This window comes from Notolepis coatsorum (genome assembly GCF_963971535.1).
Source record: "Notolepis coatsorum genome assembly, chromosome: 9".
NCBI classification, from domain to species: domain Eukaryota; kingdom Metazoa; phylum Chordata; class Actinopteri; order Aulopiformes; family Paralepididae; genus Notolepis; species Notolepis coatsorum.
Genome location: NC_140173.1, coordinates 139,875,010 through 139,887,203, shown reverse-complemented (window position 1 = coordinate 139,887,203; position 12,194 = coordinate 139,875,010).

The window sequence follows — 12,194 nt, the reverse complement described above, 5'->3', positions numbered from 1 at the left end:
GGTCTGGGGAGGGTGTTGTAGACTACCACATGCTGCCCTACTGTTGGTCTGGGGAGGGTGTTGTAGACTACCACATGCTGCCCTACTGTTGGTCTGGGGAGGGTGTAGACTACCACATGCTGCCCTACTGTTGGTCTAGAGAGGGTGTAGACTACCACATGCTGCCCTACTGTTGGTCTAGAGAGGGTGTAGACTACCACATGCTGTCCTACTGTTGGTCTGGGGAGGGTGTAGACTACCACATGCTGCCCTACTGTTGGTCTAGAGAGGGTGTAGACTACCACATGCTGCCCTACTGATGGTCCGGGGAGTTTTTTTTCCCCACAAATCTTTATTCAGCAGTCCAGTTCTCCGGACAGTAGCGTGTAGCGTTTTGCTCACGCTACGTCACTACGTGGAGTCTCCAGACGCTTACTGTATTTTCACCTGACAGCATAACACACGTGGAGGTTCTCCCCCAGATCCCCTTCCTGCTGTTGCAACGACCAGGACTCATACCTACGGTGACCATATGTCCCGGGTTTGTCCAGGATTGTCCTGGTTTCAAGCTTTGTGTCCCAAGTCTATAAAACGCTATTATGTCCCGGTTTTCAACATTCACTACCAAATTGTCCTGGTTTTAACCAGGTTGTGGTTTGACACCAAGGCCTGCACAGTAAAGCTGTAACCTCTGTACGGGGTGGAGGTTGATGGGTTAACCAAGTGATTAGACAGTTAATGCCACAGCGACTTCATTTGTCTCTAGCCTACTGTTTGCGTTACCAACAAACGTTGACGCTCCATTGGTACAGCAGTAAGTGGTTCTTGTTTTTGCATTGAAAAACCCACGGCACACACACGCGAGTCAAGCAAAGGCTGATCAGTTGCACAAATTTCAGCACCACACATCAGCCCATTGAAAGTGGACAGCTCACTTAGCCCCCCCCCCCGCCCACACACACACACATGAACGTGCGTTACACTTTAAGCATGTTTTAAAATATTTTAAGTGTCCCGGTTTTTGCAAATAATGGTCACCCTACCATTCCCACCCACAAACGGTTCTCTGCGGCGGTGGGTGAGGGCTTAGACCTCTACACCACCGAGCCGCCCCCCCGCAACCAAGAGCTAAGCTGATCATAAAAGTAGGAAACAGCATTGCTGGGTTTCATACAGTTGGTTTCCTGTAGATGAGTAGAGCACTTCCAGCCGACATATCACATTCACACTCCCTAGTGATGCGGATTGACTTTGAAAGAAAATGCAATTTCATTGGGGGTGTCCCCTAAAAAGATTTGAAGCAGACATCACTGGTTCCCCATCTCAAGGAAGGATTCATATCTTTAAAAGAGGCCTATGTGCCTGACAGAGTTTGGGTAAAATAATGACTTCACGGCTATTTGCCACTCCGTCCCATTGCTCTGGGAGTATGACTCGGGAGCAGGAACTCTGAAATGCGCTCCGTTGTTCATGCTGGTGAGTGCACACACTCACTTTAAACAAACACACTGTAGCACCCACTCCCCACACTTTATAGCACACACTCACTTTAAACAAACACACTGTAGCACCCACTCCCCTCACTTTATATTTATTTATTGATGAAGGATTGCACTACAACTCGTACACCTTACTGTAAATTGTACCTAAATTGTACCTCATCCCATTTCTGCTTTGCACTATATAGTATTGTACATTAGTACACTGCATAGTATTGTATATTATATGGTAACTCAGTTACGTCTATTCTGCATCGAACATTGTACATATGTCTATACTGAACACTGTGACCTCATTTTATACTTCTAATTTACATGCTATACTATGTTATTTGATACTATCTTGTCTAGCACAGTCTCTGGAGCGTAACAGTAAGAAGCAGTTTGTATGAAAGTATTCTGTACTTCTGTATGACACTATTAAAGAAACTTGAAACTTGAAAAGTATAATCCTTTGATGAGGAGGTAGTGGCAGCAGAACCGAAGTAAAAAAAATTATAAAATAAAAATCATGTTGGATACTGGTGGATACTGGTGGATACTGGTGGGTGGATACTGGTGGGTGGATACTGGTGGATACTGGTGGGTGGATACTGGTGGATACTGGTGGGTGGATACTGGTGGATACTAGTGAGTGGATACTAATGGATACTGGTGGGTGGATACTGGTGGGTGGATACTGGTGGGTGGATACTGGTGGATACTGGTGGGTGTATACTGGTGGATACTGGTGGGTGGATACTGGTGGATACTGGTGGGTGGATACTGGTGGATACTAGTGAGTGGATACTAATGGATACTGGTGGGTGGATACTGGTGGATACTGGTGGGTGGATACTGGTGGATACTGGTGGGTGGATACTGGTGGATACTGGTGGGTGGATACTGGTGGATACTAGTGGGTGGATACTGGTGGGTGGATACTGGTGGATACTGGTGGGTGGATACTGGTGGATACTGGTGGGTGGATACTGGTGGATACTGGTGGGTGGATACTGGTGGATACTAGTGAGTGGATACTAATGGATACTGGTGGGTGGATACTGGTGGATACTGGTGGGTGGATACTGGTGGATACTAGTGAGTGGATACTAATGGATACTAGTGGGTGGATACTGGTGGGTGGATACTGGTGGATACTGGTGGGTGGATACTGGTGGGTGGATACTGGTGGATACTGGTGGGTGGATACTGGTGGATACTAGTGAGTGGATACTAATGGATACTGGTGGGTGGATACTGGTGGGTGGATACTGGTGGATACTAGTGAGTGGATACTAATGGATACTAGTGGATGGATACTGGTGGGTGGATACTGGTGGGTGGATACTGGTGGATACTGGTGGATTCTGTTGGATACTGGTGGGTGCATACTTGTGGATACTGGTGGATACTGGTGGTGGGTGCATACTTGTGGATACTGGTGGATACTGGTGGTGGGTGCATACTTGTGGATACTGGTGGATACTGGTGGTGGGTGGCTACTGGTGGATACTGGTGGATACTGGTGTGTGGATACTGGTGGATACTGGTGGATACTGGTGGATACTGGTGGATACTAGTGAGTGGATACTGGTGGATACTGGTGGATACTGGTGGATACTGGTGGGTGGATACTGGTGGGTGGATACTGGTGGGTGTATACTGGTGGATACTGGTGGGTGGATACTGGTGGATACTGGTGGGTGGATACTGGTGGATACTAGTGAGTGGATACTAATGGATACTGGTGGGTGGATACTGGTGGATACTGGTGGGTGGATACTGGTGGATACTAGTGAGTGGATACTAATGGATACTAGTGGGTGGATACTGGTGGGTGGATACTGGTGGGTGGATACTGGTGGATACTGGTGGATTCTGTTGGATACTGGTGGGTGCATACTTGTGGATACTGGTGGATACTGGTGGTGGGTGCATACTTGTGGATACTGGTGGATACTGGTGGGTGGATACTGGTGGGTGGATACTGGTGGATACTTGTGGATACTGGTGGGTGGATACTGGTGGGTGGATACTGGTGGGTGGCTACTGGTGGATACTGGTGGGTGTATACTGGTGGATACTGGTGGATACTGGTGGATACTGGTGAGTGGATACTGGTGGATACTGGTGGATACTGGTGGATACTGGTGGATACTAGTGAGTGGATACTGGTGGATACTGGTGGATACTGGTGGATACTAGTGAGTGGATACTGGTGGATACTGGTGGATACTGGTGGATACTGGTGGATACTGGTGGATACTGGTGGGTGGATACTGGTGAGTGGATACTGGTGGGTGGCTACTGGTGGATACTAGTTAGTGGATACTGGTGGATACTGGTGGATACTGGTGGATACTGGTGGGTGGATACTGGTGGATACTGGTGGGTGGATACTGGTGGGTGGATACTGATGGGTGGATACTGGTGGGTGGATACTGGTGGATACTGGTGGGTGGATACTGGTGGGTGGATACTGGTGGGTGGATACTGGTGGGTGGATACTGGTGGATACTGGTGGGTGGATACTGGTGGATACTGGTGGGTGGATACTGGTGGGTGGATACTGGTGGATACTGGTGGGTGGATACTGGTGAGTGGATACTAGTGAGTGGATAAAGGTGGATACTGGTGGATACTAGTGAGTGGATACTGGTGGGTGGATACTGGTGGGTGGATACTGGTGGGTGGATACTGGTGGGTGGATACTGGTGGATACTGGTGGATACTGGTGGATACTGGTGGATACTGGTGGGTGGATACTGGTGGGTGGATACTGGTGGGTGGATACTGGTGGATACTGGTGGATACTGGTGGGTGGATACTGGTGGGTGGATACTGGTGGGTGGATACTGGTGGGTGGATACTGGTGGATACTGGTGGGTGGATACTGGTGGATACTGGTGAGTGGCTACTGGTGGGTGGATACTGGTGGGTGGATACTGGTGGGTGGATACTGGTGGGTGGATACTGGTGGGTGGATAGATTTCCTGTCCTACAGCGAGAGACATCTGAACCTGTTTTCTTCTCTGAACCGGCCCTCGCGTCGGTCCTTATTTCTGCAGAGTGGATTGTTGTACACTTTGATTTTACTCCCAGAGCTTGTAGGCACAGCTAAACAAACTCTCTTCTGGGACAATACGTATCAACAGCCAAGGAGCTATCAATTAACTGATATTTAACTTTTTAGAATTGGAGGTAAGCAGGCATGGGGGGGGGGGGGGGGGGGGTTGAGGGTAAGATGCATGCATTTCTTTATTAGGAAGCCAACTAGAAGTCCTTCACTGCCTTATGAGACGTATCAGGTTGACTTGATCATGTTGGTTATTATTATTCACAACATATCAGGCTCCTATAATGTCAATAGATACAACAGATCAATATGGAACAGCTGCTCTTTCCCTCCCAGGCAGCAGCATGAATCAGGAGCTCATTATATCGTGCGGTGAGCTCCGCAGTCGGCCTAGCAATCATGTCCTGCCATTTTCAGACGACACACTTATTCTAAGCCTATTGAAGGCTGGCGACTGCCCCTCTACTTGCTTTAAAGAGATCGACTCCTTTCAGGTCTGGTGTGAGAGACATCCTCTCATTCTCAATACCACCAAAACCAAAGAGATGATCTATGACCCCAGAGAAGTGAGAGTACATGACCCTGTGGTAATTGGCGACTGTGATATAGAGCAGGTCGCATCACATGAATACCTAGGAATCCACATGGATAATCGACTGAAATGGGATGTACATGTTGATGTTCTGTGTTCCAAACTAGCCCAACGACTGCACTTCCTCCGTAGACTCAGACTGTTTGGTGTGAGCACAGCGATCGTGACCACATTTTATAAAGCTGTCCTACAAAGCCTGATGAGATATGGGATGGCAGCGTGGTTTGGTACGCTCACAGTACAGTGTAAGTCGAAGCTTGAAAGGCTAGTGAAAGCAGAGATGGAGGTGTCCGGAAACACCAAGTATCCGTCACTCCAATCTATCTTCGAGAAAGTAGTGGTCAGCTAGGCACAGAGAATCTTACAGGACCCTTCTCATATTCTTTATCCCGAATATGAAGTTCTTCCCTCAGGGAGACGGTTCAGAGCAAGTAGATATAACATCCATCGCTCTCCTAAATAATACTAGAGGTCGATTTCTTTGAGGTGCCACCTAACAGTGGGCTGTCACCTCTTTATTCCTTGTCCAAGTCTTAATCTGTTTAATTAGGGCAGGGTGCAATATGAAGCTTCTTGAAGCTTTTGAAATGAGTTTACCTCATTATGTATTATGGTTGCACGTCACTATGTATTGTCATATTTGTCTGAAGTCCTTTCTACTAACTGAATGAATGAATGATTGTATATTATCTTTCTTCTTTGTTTACACGGTCATCGCCGAATGATGCAGCACTGTTGTTCCAAGTAAATGTTCCCCTTGTGACAATAAAGTTTATTCTTATTCTTATCTTATATTATATCTCGTGTTTCATTATCTTGTTACTCAATTTGTTGTTAGTTAATTTTTTGTTGCTAAGCGCTGTGCACTAAAAGCTGCAGGGTAGCGTAAGGGGTGCGGCTGGGTAGCATAGAGGTCTAAGCACTCGCCTACCACCGCAGAGACTCTGGGTTTGAATCCAGCAGTCAGCGGTACCTCCGGCTTGGTCAGTCGTCCCTACAAACACAATATTGGCAGTGTTCGCAGGTGGGAAGCCAGCCGGTGGGGTATGAGTCCTGGTCATTGCAAACAGCGACTCCTGCCTGTTCAGCAGGGAGGGGATCTGGAGGAGATGGCGTGAACCTCAGCATGCGTTACGCGCTCCCAGTGAAACTCCTCGCTGTCAGGTGAAAAGAAGCAGCTGGCGACTCCACATGTATCGGAGGAGGCATTTGATCGTCTACAGTACACCCTCCCCAGGCGGACAGTCGGGCAATACACGCAGCAACCAGGAGGGGAATGGGCATAACGACTAAATTGGGGGATGGGAGAAAAAGATAGAAAGGCAAAAAAAACGGTTAGGTGGCCGAGCGGAGATTGCGTTCGTCACCAGCCCCGGAGCTGTGAGCTGGATTCGCCTGTTCGAATCCAGCTCACAGCTCCGGGGTTGTCACCAGCTTGGCTGGCCGTTCACACTAATACAATTGGCTGTATTAGAGGGTGGGAGAAGCTGGCGGGGTGGGTCCGGGTCGTTGTAAACAGCGACTCCTACAGTTCGGTCGGGGCGCCTGCTAAGCGCGGATAGGACTCGAGGGGGATAGTGTGGTCCTCCCACACGCTACGCCCTCTCAGTGAGAATCCGCGCTGCCAGGTGAAAAGAAGCGGTTGATTGGCTGGACGTGTGTCGGAGGAAGCACGTGGTAGCCTCCACTCTCCCAGATGATCTGACTGTGGGGGGTAAAGCGCAGCGACCAGGAAGGGACTGGGAATTGGCATACGACTAACATTGGGATGGGAGAAAAATCGGAGGAAAAATGGAGGGGGAAAAAGACAAAAAAAAAAAAAAAAAGAAAGGCAAAAAAAAAGAAAAAGGAAACTTTGGAGGAAGTATCAAGAGTGAGTTTTACCTGCCCATCGGAAATAGAGTTCTGCATCACTTTTCAAGCCCGTGCACTGTGCACGTCGGTGCATCAAAGGTTTCACACAGACTCCCAGAGGCACCGGCGGCTTTGAGCAGAAGTTTTCAATGACAATAATATAGAATATAGTTTCCCAGCCTCTGACTGGCAGGTGGTTTTGTACATTGAGTTTACCTGCCCAGCAGAGATGATAGAGCGCAAGCTCCGCATCACTTTTCAATGAAAATAATCAAAAGTTTTAGAATTAGTTTTTTTCCGATGCAAACTCGGGATGCAAAAACCACTTGGCAGGCCAAAAGCGGATTCAATTAAATACAACCTCCTTTGATCATTCTTATTGAAAATGGATGCAGATCTCGCTCCATTTCTTTCATGTACAGACGGGTGTGTGTGTGTGTGTGTGTGTGTGTGTGTGTGTGTGTGTGTGTGTGTGTGTGTGTGTGTGTGTGTGTGTGTGTGTGTGTGTGTGTGTGTGTGTGTGTGTGTGTGTGTGTGTGTGTGTGTGTGTGTGTGTGTGTGTGTGTGTGTGTGTGTGTGTGTGTGTGTGTGTGTGTGTGTGTGTGTGTGTATGTGTGTGTGGTATCTTTGCGTTTGTGCTCATATTACAGTGATGGCACCTTATTATGTTCCAATTCTGAGCGCTGCACTCTGAAGCTGAAAATCCACCGTCTCACGGCTCCATCTGAGATTCGAAAACATGCCAAAAAAACACTGCTGCTTCCTCTTCCGCCGACCAATATTTTGCCAGCAGGGGTGTTCGTATGCCGTGGGTCTGTCACAGCAGTGTGCTTACGAAACCAAGCCGCATTTCTCGGAGACGCTCTATGATTGGCACTGACTGACGCTCTCTGATTGGCCACTGACGCGTTTGCCCAATCCGTGACGAGCTGTGTCTTTGCCCATTTCCACGCCAAACAGCCTGCAAACTACCTGGAGTTCTATCGCCCTGCTCTAAGACAAACTCTAACCTTAACCAACTTCGAAGAGTGCCTAAGCTTAACCAGTGTAGAAACAGGCGTCGGCCAATCAGAGAGCGTCTCCGAGAAATGCGGCTTGGTTTCGTAATCACGCGTCACAGCACCGTCCAGATCAGCAGATAAATCCTGAGGGGAGGGGGGGGGGGGGGGGGGGGGGGGGGGGGGTGAAAGCAGCGAGTCCGTAACAGGATTTTGTGTCAGGTTGAGGTAACCCAGATATATAGTACCTGCTGCTCCCAGAGATATTTCCATCCACTCCGGCGAATAAGGGTGTCGTTGGGCCGCTTGACATGCAGACAGAGCTTTCTGGACAGAATTAATATGCATTAAGTAGAATATTCTAGGACTTCCCAGAGGGGGTTCGGAGAGAGCGGTGGACGTCATTCGGCGTTACGATCACCTCCGGGGTGGCTATAATGAGGCAGAAATGTTCCAAAAACGGCACTTAAATAACGCACCGCGGTGCCACTTACCGGCTGCCATTATAGGTCTGTGTTCTCTGGGCACCGGCTGGGATTGACCTTTGATCTCACCTTGATGGGTGAGAGAATAATAAGTGGAATTTTATATATCGCCTTTTTGAAGCGCTGTTTGAAGAGCGGTCACGGCATCGGTTGCATGAAGAGCTATACGGGGGTTATAGCGATGACGTTTCTGATTGATTAAATAGAAAAGCGTGACGGTCTGTGTTTTGAGACGTCCATTGTTTGGTGTCCTGGGTCATAAGGGTCAAAGGTCATAAGGGTCAAAGGGAGCGAACGCTCTGTCATTCCTTCCAGGAAGGGTGGGATATTTTTAGTGTTTTTACAGGACATGCGACTGTAAACACACCCTGCGTGTCGGAATTCCACATCGTAGGAGCCTGCCGATCAGCTGTCCGCTTAAGCGTTTGAGCATACGGAATCTGAAGTCGTAATTATTTTTATTTTCTTTCTTATTTTTGGGACAGTTTTCCTTTAACGTCAGTATACTGAAAATTAGATGCTTATACCGGCATACAGGTTATATAGCTTGGGTACACGTTGGAGAAACAAACAACCTAGAAAATAGTCAATTGAAAAGCCAGCTGGGATACTGTGCGACATGGATGATGGTTCAAATCAAACAAAAAACGCGGGAGAATTTCGTCACGATGACATAACTTAGATGTGTACGCCGTGCAGCGTTTGGGCTTCAGCTTGGGTATGAATGTAGAATGTTGAATGTGCCATTGATTGATTGATTGATTGATTTTATTGATGGATTAAAAACACACAACAAGGATCCAAAGGATAACATGAGAGAGTAAAACCCTTATTTCCGTCATGGTCCCAGGGCTGTTAGGCCACAACAAAAACACGACAATAACACAAAACACATAAATTAAAAACATTATAAGACTAACCTATCGCTAAAATTGTATACCCCACAATAACTAAAAACTGGTTGGAAACCCATTCAAACTATAGGGGGCTATTCCTCTATTCTGTCCATGAGCCACTTCCTGACGCTTCTCTTGAAGCTGTGGAGGCTCAAGCTCTGCTTGATGGGGATAGGCAGCTTGTTCCAATCCTGGGCTCCAGAGAAAGTAAGGGAGCACTGGCCCAGTTTGGATCGGAAAGAAGCAGGCCATAATGCACGTAGCACGTCAAATGTATATACACTCTTTTTCTGGACACTTTTTGTATCACAAACAGTACTGTATTTGCAAATCTGGTATGTCATAAATGTATAGATGTAGCAGTACTGTCTATCTGTATGTCGTGTGTGTCATATATGTCCTGATGAATTGAAAATGGGGGACCCTGATGTAAACAAGACGAAAGTCTTTCTCTGGTCTGCATCCCCTTAACAATTGTATGTATCGAGCTGTACTGTACTTGTACCCATTCTGCAATCTGTTAATAAACTTTTCAATCAATCAATCAATCAATCAGTGCTTCATGCTTCATGCTTCATGCTTCATGCTTTATAATAATAATAATAATAATAATAATAATACTTTGTTTTATATAGCGCCTTTCAGAGGACCCAAGGTCGCTTTACATAAGGGGGGGGGGGGGGGGGGGGAGATAACAAGTCAACAAACATAGTGGACAGACACAACACATACATATAAAGTGAGAAAGTTAGGGGTTGAAGGCCAGGTTGAAGAGGTGGGTTTTCATACTTCATGCTTCATGCTTCATGCTTCATACGTCATGCTTCATGCTTCATGCTTCATACGTCATGCTTCATGCTTTATGCTGCATGCTTTATGCTGCATGTGTCACGCACTGCATGCTCTAGTCTGCAGTCCAGCTGGTAAACTAGTAAGTAGGCGACTTCACGCTGGGAGGAGTGTGTTTGCACCCGATGCACATGTCAGACACCAAGAGCCGTCCGCTCCTCCCATGCTTCCTGTCCCGAGAAAAACACTTAGTCAGTGGATTTGTGATCCGACTCCCCGATCAGTCTGTCAGCCGGTCCTGAATGTATCCGTTTCACGTCTCCCCCGGGCGGCACAGCCCTGCCCTCACCCCAGTCTGGCCTGTCCCGCGCAAGAAGGTCCAAAAGACACTGTTGACCAAGAGCGAGCGAGCCCCCTCATCTCCAATTATCTGAGTACTTTGACAGGTGATACTGCATGTCAGCTGGGGGCGGGGGGGGGGTTAGGGGGCGAGTGCACGGAGCAATGGGGCCCCTCTTCCCCTTGAGACAGCCTCTGAAACATCTCTCACTTTACTCTTAGGACACATGCAGGGACGCTCGCCTCGTGAGCCCTGCTCGGTGTTCCTTCAGGCCTTTCTTTAGTCCTCAGTTGATGTTGAGAGTCTCTCCTCCTGTGTGTGTGTGTGTGTGTGTGTGTGTGTGTGTGTGTGTGTGTGTGTGTGTGTGTGTGTGTGTGTGTGTGTGTGTGTGTGTGTGTGTGTGTGTGTGTGTGTGTGTGTGTGTGTGTGTGTGTGTGTGTGTGTGTGTGTGTGTGTGTGTGTGTGTGTGTGTGTGTGTGTGTGTGTGTGTGTGTGTGTGTGTGTGTGTGTGTGTGTGTGTGTGTGTGTGTGTGTGTGTGTGTGTGTGTGTGTGTGTGTGTGTGTACGTGTGTGTGTGTGTGTGTGTGTGTGCGTCTTTCATATCCAGAAACTTGACAAATTATTGTCTCTATTGCTGTTCTCCTTTGAGAATTATTTAATATAATAATATATCATATTTGTTAATTATATAGTTAACAAACCAAAGAAATCAGCCAATCATTTTGAGTACACAAAAAAAAAACTTTACAGGAATTTATTTATGGTTATTAATTAACCAATTTGTTTGTGCCTTTCCTCGCCCACTTCTTTTGTTGTTATGCTCATTTCCCCCTGGCCATTGCACTGCCCTAGTTCTAGAGAGGGTGACTGTAGACTACCACATGCTGCCCTCCTGTCTCCCTGGGGAAGGTGTAGACTACCACATGCTGCCCTCCTGTCTCCCTGGGGAGGGTGTAGACTACCACATGCTGCCCTCCTGTCTCCCTGGGGAGGGTGTAGACTACCACATGCTGCCCTCCTGTCTCCCTGGGGAGGATGTAGACTACCACATGCTGCCCTCCTGTCTCCCTGGGGAGGGTGTAGACTACCACATGCTGCCCTCCTGTCTCCCTGGGGAGGGTGTAGACTACCACATGCTGCCCTCCTGTCTCCCTGGGGAGGGTGTAGACTACCACATGCTGCCCTCCTGTCTCCCTGGGGAGGGTGTAGACTACCACATGCTGCCCTCCTGTCTCCCTGGGGAGGGTGTAGAGACTACCACATTCCTCCTCTGATACACGTAGTGTCATCAGCAGTTTATTTTCATCTGACCGCAAGGACTTTCACTGGGAGAGCGTAACGCAACGCAATGCAGAGGTTCACACTATCTCCCCCCAGATCCCCTCCCTGCTGAATAGGCACCTCTGACCAAAGTAGTAGGAGTCGCCGTTGGAACGAGCAGAAATACCCCAATGGCAACAAACGGCAACAAACACTGCCAATTGTGTTCATAGAGACGACTGACCAAGCAGGAGGCACTGCTGACACCGGGACTTGAACCCCAGGTCTCCGCGCGGTGGTATAGGCGAGTGCTTACACGCACCTCTACACAACCCCCGCCCCCCGCCTGGTTTGGCATGTTGACTTGGCGTCAAGGTGGCGACAGTGCTGCATATGACTGTGTCCTGAAGGGGTTCAGTCACACGAGGTTTGCTGAGCACCTTC